General features: G+C 42.9%; 1 protein-coding gene across 1 annotated transcript in view; it reads left to right on the forward strand.

Annotated features, from left to right (window-relative positions):
- The first annotated feature begins 6,857 nt into the window (after positions 1-6,857).
- ZC3H12C (zinc finger CCCH-type containing 12C) overlaps positions 6,858-15,343 on the forward strand; it is a 45,276-nt gene continuing 36,790 nt past the window's right edge. The window contains exon 1 of the mRNA XM_051635377.1: positions 6,858-7,243. The gene's annotated coding sequence lies outside the window, so the exon portion shown is untranslated. The remainder of the gene's footprint in view (positions 7,244-15,343) is intronic.

Below are 15,343 nucleotides of genomic sequence, written 5' to 3' on the forward strand. Positions count from 1 at the left end.
GCACTAATCTTACTTCTCAGGCTATACAGTGTCTCACGGTTCTCTGATAAGTTGCTGCTCGAGGTGACTTCTGTCCTTCCTGGTCTCCAGGAGCCAGCATGTACACGTCCTGCTAAGTGAAAGCCTGTTTAATATTCTTGTCAGACAGACTTTTTCAAACATCGGACTATTGCTTTCCTGTGCTCTGCTGGGGAGAAGATTCCCATGCTAGTTTTCAATCATAACTCTGGGTATGTTGACAGCAGATAATTATCATTCTTGCTGATGCTCTGGAAATTTTGAGAACAGCAAGTATGACCCCCGCCCTGACCCACTTCAGGGATCCCCCAAGTGATGTCTCCTAGCTGCAGAAAATAGGTTTGCATCTGCTTGATTCACTCTCTGGCAAGCACAGCAAGAGAATTTCTTCAGTGCTTCCTCCACTCCCAGCATTATTGACCCATTTTTGTGGTCTCAGAGTACCTTAGGATCTTGTTTGACTTTTCCATGTTGAAGGGGAAGGTGATAATGGAGTCAGGCATCTGTCCACACGCTTGTGTACACAGATGTAGAAGGCAATCTTTTTTATTTTTTTTTACTTAAATAAAAAATAAGCATCTCTGACTTTGATCAGAAGCAAATTTCTGCCTCTTGCTTATTCTTGTTATCACTTCCCAGGCTAAGTGTCTCCCACAGCTCTACAAGGTTGCAGAAGCACAGCCCCAAAACAAGCCAAAAGGTTTCAGAGTTTTCTCAGAAAGCTGGTTAAAAACCAACAAAGTAAGAATGCTCACACTGGGACAAGGGTCCCAGTCCAGCCCAGAACCTCTCTGTGACCTCTTTGGCCAGCTGAAGACATCCTTTGTCCAACACAAGAACTAAACAGAGGTACAAAGGCTCCAGTAGGGCTGAAGTCTCAGGCTATCTTAGGGACTTGCTGAAAATGTGTGCACCTTAGTTTTTAATGTAGATGGATTTTTATTCCACTAATATATCCGCTTGCTTTCTGAAAACATTAGTAGTTTCAGGGAATTTCTCCTCTCTGAAACCTGACATTGGACAGTTTTATCTGATACTCTCTAACTCCTATATTAAGCAAGACAGTCTGTTCAGGGGTTTCTGCCATCCATGGTTCCATGGATCCTTCTCATACCCTTTCTTGGCTGCATCCCCTTCAGGCTGAAGAGTCCATTCAGCCACACCTCCTGGATAAGCTGTCCTGTATCTGTGGCCATCTGTATCACTCTTTACTTGTTCTACTGCACCTTTTCTGAGAGTTGAAGGCAAGGGCTGCATGCAGCATTCAAAAAAATTGAGCAACATGAACTTGTACAGTGGCATAATGATGTTTTCTGCTTTCTCTTCTTTCCTGGATACCTTTTTCTTTCACCCATGGCTGAACACTGACATTTTCATAACAACTACAACATCCCTTGCCTCACATGAGGTCAATAGTTCTTCATTGTTGGATTTTAGTTTTTATGGCTCAAGAAATCCAATACTATCATGAAATTTTAACACTTTATTCCCTGCTTCTTCTTCCATATCACCTATGAATATGTTGATTAGCACAGGTGCATGGGAAATACATGTTTTGTGGAGAAAAGCACACTATTAATCTTTAACAAGAAATCAGTACTCATTCTCTGAAAGGATAACTATACAATTTGCCAAAGTTGTCCTTAAAGGGAAAAAAGGTGGGTGTAAACTGACAGACATTTAAACTCCAAAAGCTCAACAGGTAATATATTCAGCATTGACAATTACTGCAATAGCTTTTTTATGCTAGGCTGCCCAAAATGTACATGGGTCTGCTCTTACAGACATTCTGATTCAAGGCTATAGCAGCAAAAGTTGGCTGGAAGAAGTAATATCTAAGTAGACTAGATAGCATTGTCAGAATAATAGAAAACCCATCAGGCATGCTGTCTGTTGGTTAGATCTGCCAAGTAAACAAATGCCAGTTCTTGGTATGAACTATTTATGTATCAGGGAATGCTAAAATACTTTTTTTTTTTTTTTTTAATATACAGGACTTCTCAAAAGCAAATCATGCCTAGAAAAAAAGTAACATAGTACAGTTCACACTGAAAACTCCCACGGGTTCCTAGCAGCAAAGACTGCAGAATTTACAATACTGTGCATGAGGTAGGTCTAGCATCCAAGAACATTGTATGACTTGAGCAATTTTACCTAGTATATGCCTAAAAGATCTCAGGTTTATGTTAATGTGTTTGAATAGACCGACAACAGTCATCTGAATAGGTTTTATTGGATGTTTGACTCACATGAAATTATCATAGTTACCTCAGAACTTCAGTACAACACAGCAGTCTATGTCCATTGAAGGCTGCCAGGAAAATGAGAAAGGCTTTGGTCTTTAACTACACTCAGAGAAATAATAGGACAAAACAATTTTTGTCCTCCAAAGAACACAGGAATGACAGGGGATTCTGCTTGAAAAGAAAACAAAGTGTACAATGGGACTGGATAAAGGAATGATGATTAATGAGAAGTCTCAGATTACATGTAATCACAGAAAAATAGGTCTGGAATGGACCTTGATTAGTCACCTAGTCCACCCTCCAATTCCAATGCCAGATCAATAGTACTTATTTGTCCAGTATGTACTTATAGACATCCAGTAACAGAGACATTATTACACCCTCTGTGACATAAAGCTGTGCCTCCCTAATGTTACCATTAAAAAAGCTTTTCGTCCTTGATGCAATTTAAGTCCATTACATCTTACCCTATCTACCAAGAAGATTATTCCCTTTCTCTTTGCAATACCCTTTCAACTATATGAAGACTCTTAGCATGCCTATCTTCTGCCTTATTTTTTCAGCCTGAACAACTCCAGCTCCTATAGTCTTCTCATCTTCTGCTCATTCTTTTCGCTACCTCCCTGCCTCCCTCCCTGCTATGCTGCACAAAATTAGTCCTTCCACTGGTGTCCTACCAATACTGCATGGAGCCCGTGGACTGCTTCCCATGCATACATCTTCCCTGGATATTGACTGTTTTGCCATGAAAACACATTGCTGACTCATATTCAGCTTGTAACTTACAGTAGACTCCAGATTCCATACTTAAGGTTACTCCTTAAGTTGCTCCTTCTAAATTTGTGCATTTTTTTATACCTGTCTAGGTTTAGCAGCTTGCTTTTGTCCCCACCAAACTGTGCCTTATGTTTTCCACATCAGTTTTATATTTATCAACATCCTAATCCCCTCCTCAAAACTGCCTGCAATTCTTCCCAGAGCAGAAGAAACAGAATTGTATTTAGACTCCAGAGGATCCTATTTTTTAGAACCATTTTGACACCACCTACTTATACCTACTCTGCAGGCACAGGTGTCAACCCAGTGTAGCCCCAGCTGCACAGCAGCTCTACATATATGATGTTTCCCTAGTTTTTTATCAGAATACCGAGGTACAGTATTAAACAATGTAACATTACATTTTCACATGACTCAGTTGCTGTGGTAACATAAATTAACAAAATCTACATTGTTTGTCATAGCAGCTCTGTCATATAAAGTATGTAGGCTTTTCTATGCAAACAATGGCAGAAGCAGCACAAGATTCTGAGATTAAAATGGACAAAATGTGGTGGCTGAAAAGGGAAAAAAATGATGTTAGGTGGAGGCTAAAGAAAGCTGATACATCATCTAGACATTTCAAGGGTGCCAGTTTGGAATCAGGGACCATAATCATGGTTCAGAAAGGATAAGGGTCTACCTGCAAAAGGTACTGAAAAGGCTGCAGCAGCAAGCCAGCAAGAAGTAGACTTAATGCTTAGGATTTTCAAGTAAAGCAGCAGTTATTTAAAAAGACAAAAGCAACAGACACATTTAATAGTGATGACATTCTCCTGAAATCAGTTAGCTCTTCTGGCACACCTGATAATCTCAAGAACAAGCTGGATCAAAAGAGTTTTGCACAGGGGTTACCCCAGAAGTGGGGTGTTGTGGATGGAGGCATGAAACACAGGTTTCCCAGGCCAAGAGAGTGAGATGCAGGTTCAATTACATGGGCTGGCCAGCTCGTTGGACAACTGCAGGAATAAAAGAGGCATTCTCTGTGTCACAGGCAGAAAATATTCAAGTAGTGGAAAACAGCTGTCGCTCATAAGGGGAGAGCAGAAATGGCAGATTAAATGCACAACATAATTGAGATGGTAAAGAAATTTTTATAATATGAATGTACGTTTTTTTCATTAAAAAAAGAGATAACTGTGATGCAAAGCTGCTAAAACAAGTCTGACTTGAGAGATTCAGAGACAGAAGAGAGATCAGAGTTAATATATAGAAGGGCAATTTTATAGAAAAGTATTGTTTATGAACTTTTGCTATTTCCTTTTGTTACGTTGTAGTTACACAAATACAGATTCTGGATATGAAAGACATTCTGGTTTCAGAAAGGGGCAGCTGGTCCTGTTTTCACTCTTCTTAATTTTAAGTAGTGATTAATCCCACAAGTGTGTTCCCATTTATTAATGACAACTTTTTCCTTCGTTTGCTGACCGGGGAAGTGTTGTGCAATGTGTGAAAGTCCCAGAGAAGCTACGGAAATCCTGAGTTTCAGTAAAACCTGAATAACAGTGGAGTGGGAAAGACTGTGGACATACAATGTGGAACCAAACTCAAGAGGAACAGAGAGATATGGGAAGTGCTGGAGGTGTACGAATCCCCAACCCCTGACTGTCCTAGCCAGAAAAGTCTTAATACAACACTCCCTTCCAAGATAGTACTGCTATATTTGGGATCTGTGTTCATGGGACAGAAAAATCTTCCATTCTGACTTTAACACATATGTTTTAATTGGGAAGCAACTTGCTTCCTAAGGTAACAGAGAGGAAATGAGGTTTTGCCAACGATCAGTGCAGTGACATGAAGCAGCTAACTTCATTTTGAGTAAAGCTCACATTTGAGCAGACTTAACTTGTGCTCATAACTTGCACATTTTAAGTGCAAAGGTACTGTAGGTTTACAGAATTGCTATCTTTTCTAAACAGGAGATGAGGTCAAAACTCTCCTTTAGAGAAATTCACCAGGAACTATAGTACACTAAAGAAAAAAAAATTAAAATGTGAAGCCCTCATGTGACTTTAAGTAGTTTCAAAATCAATTCCACTCCATATTATTCTGTTCTCTTATGCTGATAATTGAGAATAATTTTCTCCAGCATTGCAGTGCTTTTAACTGACTCATATGCTCCTCAATCACCAGCAAAGGCTTCCATAACAAGCAGTGAAGCAGCACTGCAAGTGCCTAATTCTTTAGTCTTGCTTTCCCTGATTTCCTCCATTAAAATAAATTCCTAGTCACATTTGAACACCACTCTGATATTTCTGAAACAGCATCAGCATGTCTGGGAGTGAGGGAACAAGCATTTTAATTTTTTGTAGGTCTCAAACTCCTTCTGCACAGCTAAGTAACAAACATGAGAGAGCCAGCCTCTTGTACCCACAGCCAAGACCTCCAAACTCATGCCTAAGATGGAGATGAGATACACTGAGGAATCCAAAAGACCCTGTGCTGAATGAGTTGAACAAAGTCATGCCATTGCACTTACAGACTAACTCAGCTCTAAGAGGATGGGTTGATTGAAACGTCTATAGGAAAGCATCATAGCCCCATTCCTCTATGATCATTTCTCTTGAGCGAATCTATCACACTCTATTGGAAAAATAAACCGTGTGTTTGGCCGATTTTCTGCTGGGTACAAGCAGGGTTCTTCATGAACTTCACTAACAGAACAGGATCAAGTAACAACTACAGATGCACACTTCAAGTCTGTGAGTAGCAGTAGCCGTACGTGGTATCTCGCATACTCCGTGCTCAGTCAGTTCAAAAGCTTTATTCACACCACCAGTTTCATTCACTTCTCAGCAGCCTCCTGGCGCTCAGCCGCCTCGGCAGGAGCGCGGAAAGCTGGGTGGGATGGTGGGAGGTAGATTATTTCATCTGCAGAAAAGTAACTGCGGCGTAGGAGGAAGTATCTTTAGAACACAGGGCAGAAGTTAAGGTTTCTTCTACCAACTCAGCCAACGACTGAGCTTGTGACCCTTGGCAAAAAAAAACCCTCTTCCACCACCTCCCTTTCTCCATCTACAAAGACGGGGCAGTTTAGACAGGGGGACACTTGAACAGTGAACTTCCATAAACACCGAGAGATCTTCTCAGATGGCAGCAGGACTTTGGTCAGGCCAGGAGGATCCACGGCGGCCTCTGCCCCGGGCCGGGCACGCAGGACCCTCGGCTGCCCACCGACCGAGCCGCTGCGAAGGCCGGGCGGGACCGGGCCCTGACCACGCGGCGCCGAGCGCCGGGGAAGCCAATTCCCTGCCAGGTCTGGTCGCGCCCCGGCGGCAGGTGCCCGCCCGGCCCAGCTCTGCCCGCCCCGGCCCGGCCTCCCAGCGCCGCGGCGAGAGGCCGGAGAGGGCGGCGGCGGCCAGAGGGGCCCGGCAGGCGGGTCGCAGGGCCCTGCGGAGCCTCTCCCGGCGCCGCGGGCGGGAGGCGAGCAGCGGCGCGGCAGCGGGCGAGGTGAAGGCGACCTTGTCGCCGCTCTTTCCGCCCGCAGCGGCGGGGCGGGCCGCTCTCCGGGCGGCGCGGGACTGCCGGCGGGCTGCAGGTGGGTGGTGGCGGCGGGGGCGCGGGGAACCCGGCCCCGGGAGGGGCGGGGGGCGCGGCTGCCCGCGGCCATGGCGGGGAGGGCAGCGCCGAGCCCCGCGGCGGCCGGCGGCGGCTGCCCTGCTCCGCGCTCCCGCCCCGGCGCCGCCCATCGCCGGGGCCGAACCGGCGCGTGTGTCAACACGGGGCCGCGGCGCCCGCCCTGCCCCCGGCGCCTCCCCGAGGTCGCCCGGTGGAGGTCGCCCGGGCGGCGGAGGCCGCGGCGCGGCAGGAAGGAGCCGTCGCCGCCGCTCGGTGCTTCCCTGGGAGGTAGGAGACAGCCGCGTCCCTCCGCCCCGGGGGGCCGGCAGGCCGGCGCCGGCCGCCCCGCGCCTCGGCAGGCCCCGCGGCCGGCCCCGCTGCTGCGTAAAGTTTTCCTCCGTCTCGTCGCTGCCGACCCCGTCAGGAGCCGCGGGCCGAACCAGCGGGAGCGCCCGTGCCTCCCCTCACCGCCGGGCCGGGCCGGGCCGGGCCGGGCTGCCCCCGGGGGCTGGTCCCGCGGCGGCTTTGGGAGCTGCAGCTGTCCCCGGTGACACACGTACCCGGGAGTGCCGGCCGGCCGAGAAGGAATTTAAAAGTTCTTTCAGGTACTCTTGTCTGCCCTGCCGTTTCCCTGCTTCTAACTTTTGGGGTTTGGGTTTGTTTTTTTTTCTGAAATGATTCTGTGAGAGCAGTGGAAATTTATTGTCTCCGCTTTGAGTGAGGGAACCTGCGTAAGTTGGCTTGCTCCGTTTAACCAAATCGGAATAAGCAGAAACCTCTAAAAGCATCGCCTGCACCGTTCTCAGTTCCTGCTATGGCTTTGAAGTTCCAGTTTCTCTTAAAAAATAATTCTCATTCACCTGTGTGTTTTGGACCTAATTCTGCAGGCACGTCTGAGTAACGCCGGGCATGTACAGTTGTATTTGCGGAGCGGTGACGTTATCTTACAATGTCCCCGGGGGAGGAAACTGCTGCTCTGTGTTTGTACAGCACCTTCTGCAGCCGCTCTGGTCCTGTCTGGCCCCCCTGCGCCTGCCTCTGGTCGCTCTGGCAGAGCCAGGTAGCCCTTGCGCGGTGGTGTTGCTGAAAGTTGGGTGAAGTAAACCCATCCTGCGGAGCCGTAGCCCGCGCTGCTTTAACAGCAGATGTATTGAAATGCCCTGTTCGGTGTGTCTTGTCCTCTTGGCCTGTGTTCACAAAGCAGAGACTTAATTCATAATTGTGGCTCTTAGGGTTATGCAATTAACAGCAGAGCAGTAGCACAGGCTTTTGATCTGGAAAGAAAATAAACGATTCAAGTATGTCTGGGTTTTCAAAGCGTCAGGGTACTTCCTCTTTCACCATCTCCTTACCACTTGACATTTGCCCATATAGGGAGCCAGTGAGTTCACAGTAACATTTCTTCCAGTACTGCATTAGGTAAGTCTTAATGAACTAAATTTGCTATCTGGTGATGCTCCAGGGTGAGATTACACTTCAGCAGAGTACTGTAGTGAATGCATCATAATCTGAGCATGTTGTCATTTTAAAGAGAATTCGTTATGTCAGTATAAAACACATTTGCAACTATTCTAGGGAAATAGGGGAAGGTTTTTTGTTTTCTCTCCTTCCTCTCATTGTTTTTATTAGACCAATTAGTCTTGAGAGTTCAAAAGCTTTTTTTTTTTCTTTTTCTTAATAGATGTATTTGAACCAATTTAAGGTATTCCATCTTTCCATAAAACTTGCTATATATATGGTTTTAGCCCTACACGGTTATTACAACTTTATTACTAGGCTTTGATAGGGCAGCAGTCACTCAGTGGTCTTACAATCAACATTACTGTTTGTGATCCTTTTAAAAAGGCAATTATTATTTATGAGGTCCTGATAGAGCTCTACCAACAACATTTTTAGGCAGCTGCAAATCAAAATATGCTTTAAAAAATATCATCTTATAATGTAAATGCAAAGAGAAGCAGAGTTTATTGAAGGTATGCAATTTAAAACAACCCCCATACTCTCAACCTGACAGAGCATGAAGGGATTATCCAGACTTGACTCATCTGTGTAGATTGTGCATTTCAGGCTGACTGCTGAGCTGAGCAACAGTCTGCTGGAGTGATTTCACTGCCTGCTACTCTGGGTTGTACCAGCCTTTAAAAACATCATTAGGGTTCCAGAGCTGTTTTGTTTTGTTTTTTAAGAAAACTAGGCTTGCAGTTGATGAGACTTGAAAAGATTGGAGTTTCAGTTTGATATTTGATGAAACCTATTTACTGTTCAATTTTACATGAGTAAGTTGGAAACCTTATGATATTTTATTCTGTGAGATCTTATACCTTGTATATGCAGTTGAAAATACTCTTCAAGTGAGCTGGAAAAACACAATTCAAAGTCAGCATGAAGTGAAACGAGGAACTTGCTTGGCTTAAGTCAATTTTTATTGTACTCAGAAATGACTACTGCTAAGCAGCTCTGTTCAGTAGAAAGGAGATGTGCGATCTAGTTTGAATTCTTTCGTTACAAAAGGCATAGCATCTTCTTTGGTGTTTTCTGCATCAGATCCATCACTTCTGGCTTGAAGCAGTATAGGGAAGAGAGAGTTATAGTAACTAGGAGGAAGGTCAGAAAACATGTGATGCATAAGGTTTTGACGTCAGACTGGCTCTTTATTCCTGTTTTGTAAATATTATTCTGCTGCTTTCAGTGTTCTGTGAAGCACTGTCCCACATGTGGCTTAGGAAGTTGTGGATAGTATTGTGGAAGTTACTCAAGAGAGATTTAATGTTCACTCATTTCTGTAGCTTTTGTTGCCATGGCAGCTGGCCAGTGGCCTCAGTAGTGATTAAGGTGGTTACACTTCGTGTTTCTGTCTTGTGGTACTGGAAACTATATCTGAGGTACCCTAAGAAACAGATGTTGTACAAAGACTGACAGTGAGTTGTTTCTATGAAGAGACTGAAATGTTTCTGTCCTCGGACTGAAGTTATTGTATAGTGATGCTTTATATCTCTTTAATATGTGTAGTTATGTTTAAAATGCCTCCTGTCTTCAAGCTTGCTAAGTATTTACAACAAATATACAACTTCTACCATTTGTTTCAAGCAAGAAGCCCATTAAATGGAACTGGATTTTTGTGCTTGAAAGAATTGACACTTCATTTTAGTTACTAAATTGTATGTTAAGGGTAGAACATAACAAAAGCAGAGGTAAGATAGTTTAAGAAAGAGCAGAGTCATTTTTTATACCTCCTTGTCTCAAACTGTAGTCATTTCCAGTTAGCCCACAGATAGAAGATTAATTGTCATCTGCTCGTAATTGCCTTCCTGGTAGAGGTATGAGGCAATTCTCTCTCCTATCCTTTTTTTTTTATTATTATTTTTTTTTTAATTCTTTTGTTTCTCTTTCTCTGTATTTTTCCTCTTCATGTCTTGTGTAATAGGCAGATCTCCTGAGTTGTAGGAAAACAATATTGTGTGGATATTTTTCACTGTAAAGCTCTGTATCTTTAAATGTTTTTGTATAACAGCTTCAGGCTCTGTCAAAAAGTATGTTCCTTACCATGTTATTTAGTGATGAGCAGAAATTGAGGAAGGTTTTCATAACCTTGAGGCTTTCTTGTGCTTAGATGAACTTGGCATGTCTCTTTTACCTATCAGGATTGATTACTTCGGGGTAGATCACATTTCTCACGTGAAAGGCTGAGCTTGCGCTACCAAAAATTCAAATTTTATTTTGCTTAGTATGAAGTGCTGGGCTTGACACCTCACACTGACTTTCCTATTCTGCAAGGATACTGTATTCCCACATTAAGGAGTTGTTTTAGCTTTTTGATAAGCTCCGTTCATTCTTGAATCATAGCTCCTATGTGCGCACAAATGTAGCTCCCAATATCTCTGTTTTAGATGAAGGTGGTTTGGTTCTGAGTTTGTTCAGGATAAATATGCCTTTTTCATAATGCTTCTTCAAGATTGTGCAAAGTATTTAAAATGTATTCTGAGTTAAAATTATGGTTTTCTTTAGGGTGGATAGTGAGGGAACTAAAGCTGCAGCCAGGAGGAGGGATTTTACTTAATAGGAAGTTGGTATTTTGAGAAAAGAGAGGGGAGAGAGAAGGGAGAGACAAAGCAAGACATTCAGTGATTGGGAGTGCAGGAGAGTCTAATGGATGTTACTGTGTCTCTTCCATTGGGAGGATTATTAATTTATTTTGGTATGAAAGGAATGTCTTGGGAGGTGATTGAAAGTTGCAGAGGAGTGCCAGAGATTGGGGAGGTCAGTGAAGCTGAAGGTGTTCAGCAGTAAATGTGACACAGGTCACTGGAAATACCTGGAATGTGGTCTGCTTGCTGTGGGTAGGTAAAGCTCAGAGGCTGGAAAGTGTCTTAAATCCTTGAGTCCTTCACTGTTTGACAAAACCTGTCATCCTTCCCTGGGAGCTGTAAAAAGTAATGCGTGAAGTTGCAAAATCAATGAATCAGTTCCATCAAACTTTGAAGTTTTGCAATGAGCTGAAAAATTCTATTATGTTGTGAGTTTTATCCTTTTATCTTAGGACTAATGAAATCTGATGGTTTGGCAGAGATTGGCTGGAAAAGGGACAGATTACATTTCCTGTAACAGAAGCTACTTTCCTAGTCTCCTTTTGTTCTGCAAAGTCTTAAGGTGAGCAGCTGATACCTATGAATCCTCATCTCTGTGCTTTCCAAGTCACCATTACTGTTGGTGCCCTGATTCTCACTGGTCTCTTCAGTCCTTTGTCATTTGTAAAGCTACTGTTTGAATCACTGAGTTATCTAGTCTCTTCAGCATGGGTGCATTGCCACACCCTTGGTGAGAGACATTTCTCTTGTAAAAAGTGACATCAATGCTTTCATGGAGAGCTCCACTTATCTTAACTGGAGGGTCTGGAGAGCCTCATAGTTTGGAGCAACATTCCCTAAAGCCTTTCCACCTTAAACATTCAACTTACTTGAAAACCTCAGGTTATTTCTGCTTCAGCAGTTACTCCAATACTTACTATTTGTAATGCCAGATACACCTCTGGAAATAGTTTGTTCTGGCTAGGGAAGGGCTGTGATGTGCAAGTGCCCAGGGCTGTGCACCTGGGCTCTCCAGTCTCTGCAGCAGCTGCTTCTTGGATTGCTGCTGCCATTCTTGCTGGCCTGCCAACTGAGATCTTGCCAAGCTGCAAGTTGGACTTACTGGTGTTTTTAGAACTGTCACTGTTGGGATTACTGTCTGGATTTCTTGAAGTTCTTGCTGAACTACAATCCCTTACTGAAAGATTAAAATCGGAGTTTTCTGTTTCAGTTGTTGTTTCCTCAGCCACTTGTTTGCTTGTCAGTTAATAGCTTTTTGTTGTAGCTGTTGTGCAGAAGAAAATAACATTTGGTGTCATGCATACATTGATGTGACTTTCATCTGGTTCCAGCAAAAGACTGTGTGGCTCATAAACGTGTTTAGGTGGTGCCTACTAGCTGGAATTTGACCTTATTACCAAGACTCATTCAATGTTTTTACTTCCTTTCTTGTGAGCTCTCTGCCTTCTCTGAATTGGCCATCGCTTATGTCATAAGTGAAACTTGGTAAACCACCCTTGCTTGATGAATTAGGAAAAATTAAACTACGGATCTTTACTGAGATTTAGCAAGTATTTGTATTGTGGAATTGCACAGTCAGTAATTTTAAAGACTCAAAATAGTTGTGCTTTGGCTTTGATAAGTTTAACTGTGTTGCTGCCATGCCTGGTCTCTCCATAAGGTTTTGTTCAGTATTTGTTGGTGGTCTTCCATCTGATTTGTTTCATAAAACTGTCAGCTCCAAAGTTTCCTGAGGCTGTGGTAGCAGTCTATAGTTTACTTGAGACACCTTGCTAAATTTCAGACATTAGCATGTTACAGATCAGTTACCTTTTGATCTCTACAGCTGTTGTAAGAGAGACCTCGGATAAGCAAATTCATTAGTGTGAAAACGAGGATCATCATCTTAAGGCTGATCTTTCTTGCTGTGCTCTGTGTACTTCCATGAACAGTTTGAATTGTTCATCTACAGCTTGGATACGCTCATCAGTATGCCCGTGGGAGCTCTGGAGGGAAAACGTTTGTAAGAGGCAGACTGAAAACAGATGCCTCCAGTGGGCATTGTAAATAGAGTTTAGTTCATCTGCTGACATGGAATGCTTTTGTGGAAAGTAAAGCCTCATCTCCTGGTAAGTGCAAGATGATGCTGCAAAAATCAGTAATAAGGCCAAATAGGCTCTATTAGCAAGAGTGTAGCCAGCAGATGAAGCAGAGTGATTATTTGCCTCTTTTTGGCACTGATGAGATTGCATTTGGAGCACTCTGTCCAGTTTTGGTGTCCAAAGGACAGGAGGAGACACTGATTTCCTGGAGCAAGTCCAGTGAATGGCTACCAGGGTGATTTGGGGGCTGAAGTACATCACGTACAAGGAGAGACTGGGAGAGCTGAATTTGTTCGGCCCTGCTAATAGAAGACTGAAGGGGAACTTTTTGCTGTCTTCAGCTGTGTAATGTGAAGATAAACACTGGGATGGGTGCCTGGGGAGATTGTAGAATCTCTAGCTTTGGAGATACTCAGAAGTTGAGTTGGAAGAGGCACTGAGCAACCTACTGTAGTTGACCCTGTGTTGAGTGGGGGTTTGTTGGACTAGCTGACCTCTGGAGATCCCTTTCAAACAAAATTACTAAATTCTAAATATTAATACAATAGCATCACCAGTTCTGAATGAAGTCTTCTCAATTGCATCTTTCTTCATCAGATCTAACTTCATTATGAGGTGGAACTCTGAAAAGCAAAATGTGAGCTCTGGGGTCCAAAAAGGACTCGAAATATTAATCTTAATGAAGGAATTTGTGAAGGTGTTCACAGGATTAAATTTAGTCAGCTTTACAATTTAATTTTTTTTTAAAAAGGAAGAAAAAAGATATGTAAAGTGGAGACTAAACATCAGGAAATTTTGTCTGCAGTATTAATTCCTACTTTAAAAATTGCAAACTTCTGAGCTCAGTTTGAAATTACTTTGAGACACTGAAGACCTACAAAAACCATGTGAAATTACTAACAGATGGCTTGTCTCTTTTTGATGTATTAGGTTATTAAATGAAAGTGAGAAAGCTGTTTTATGAACGTGTAACATACTAGAATTTAAAAGCCTGGTGTATGTTTTTCAGTGTGGGGACTTCCTGGGGACTCTCGAGTTCAGGGATACAGTAAATCTGAAGAAAAGCCATACATAAATGACAGTAGTAAGATAGACTTCTGTGTAGCTATATTCTTCCTGTTTATTTTTTAACTTGGATTTGCAGCTATAGTTACCTACTTTTGTAAGATCTTGCTTCTTGTCAAGTCTGTAAAAAGCTTCCCCAGAAAGTAAGAAATAATTATGTACTACATGTGTATTGAGAAACTGGATGACCATCTTCGTTTTCCCCAATTCTTAATTTACTAAATTCAGTTAAAAAAAAAGATAAAAATTGAGCTTAACGTATTCTCTGGCTCTTTCATCCCAGTAGAGAGTACATGTCAAGATCGAAAGTCTTGCAGAAAATCTGCTGCTGGCAGCTCTCACAGAAGGCTCCAGTCCAAAATGACAACTGCAGCCATGTCGTACAGGCACAGGAATTGTCTCTCAAATAAGCATAACCCTGTGAAGCCATTTAGGGCAACATAGAGTCCAACCAACACCTTCAACTCCATCCAGGAACCCTGGAGATTACAGAGCTCTCTTGCCAGCAGCATGACCTGAAACACAACCTGGCCATGTCTGTAGACAGTTTGAGAGGCCTATTTTCCTCTGATGAGCCTTTCAAACTCTTAATAATAGTCTGTGGCACAAATAAAAGATGTTAGGTTGACTAGCTAAGTCCCTTAAATTTGTATTTAAATGAAGATAATACTTTTTTTTTTCACATAATCATGTTAGTTTTGTTAGAGGATTTTCTTCTAACAGAACAAATTTGAATAAAAGTACTTTGCTAAGCATGATGGCGTACACTTTGTACACTGTGTAAAAAGAGAATAGACTCTTTGGTGTCTGTAGACTGGAATTTGAAAACCAGTGGCAGAAGATTTTTTAATATTTTTTAAAGTATTTTTAATTGTTAAATTTTCATGATAATGTAGATGTTTTAAGCTCGTGTGTCACCCAGAAGGGCAGAAACGTATGGAAGATACTGGATTAAAACACCGTTTTAAAGAATGCTGAAGACTGTCAGACCTACCTTGATGCTAGTGACAGGTGTATTTTTTCCTGATATTTGCATTTTTAAGAAAAATCAATAGATTTTTTTTTTTTTCAGACAGGAAATGGTAACTGAGGTCACAGTCCTAAAGCACAACTCACAGAATGGTGTGCGTCTTACATATGGCTGTATCAGAGCAGGGAGTGAAAGGATCTGCTCCTGACAACAGAGGTATAGTTGTAAAATTGGACCTTGACTGGGCAAACTGTCCCAGAAAATCCCAAGCTTTCCTGAGCACATGACTTTGCATCCCTTGGAAACAAGACTTCTGTGATCATGCTGTCTGTACACATGCTGTGGTGTGTTTGTGCTGGTGTGCTCCTAGTGCATCCATTTAAATATGTGAAAATCCTTGAGCCTGCAATGTAGCCTTGTGGCAGAGAAGGCCACTGGTGGCCTGGGCTGTGTTAGAAGGAGTGGTGCAGCAGGTCAAGGGAAGTGATCCTTCCCCTCTGCTCA

This window comes from Apus apus, chromosome 1 (assembly GCF_020740795.1).
Source record: "Apus apus isolate bApuApu2 chromosome 1, bApuApu2.pri.cur, whole genome shotgun sequence".
NCBI classification, from domain to species: domain Eukaryota; kingdom Metazoa; phylum Chordata; class Aves; order Apodiformes; family Apodidae; genus Apus; species Apus apus.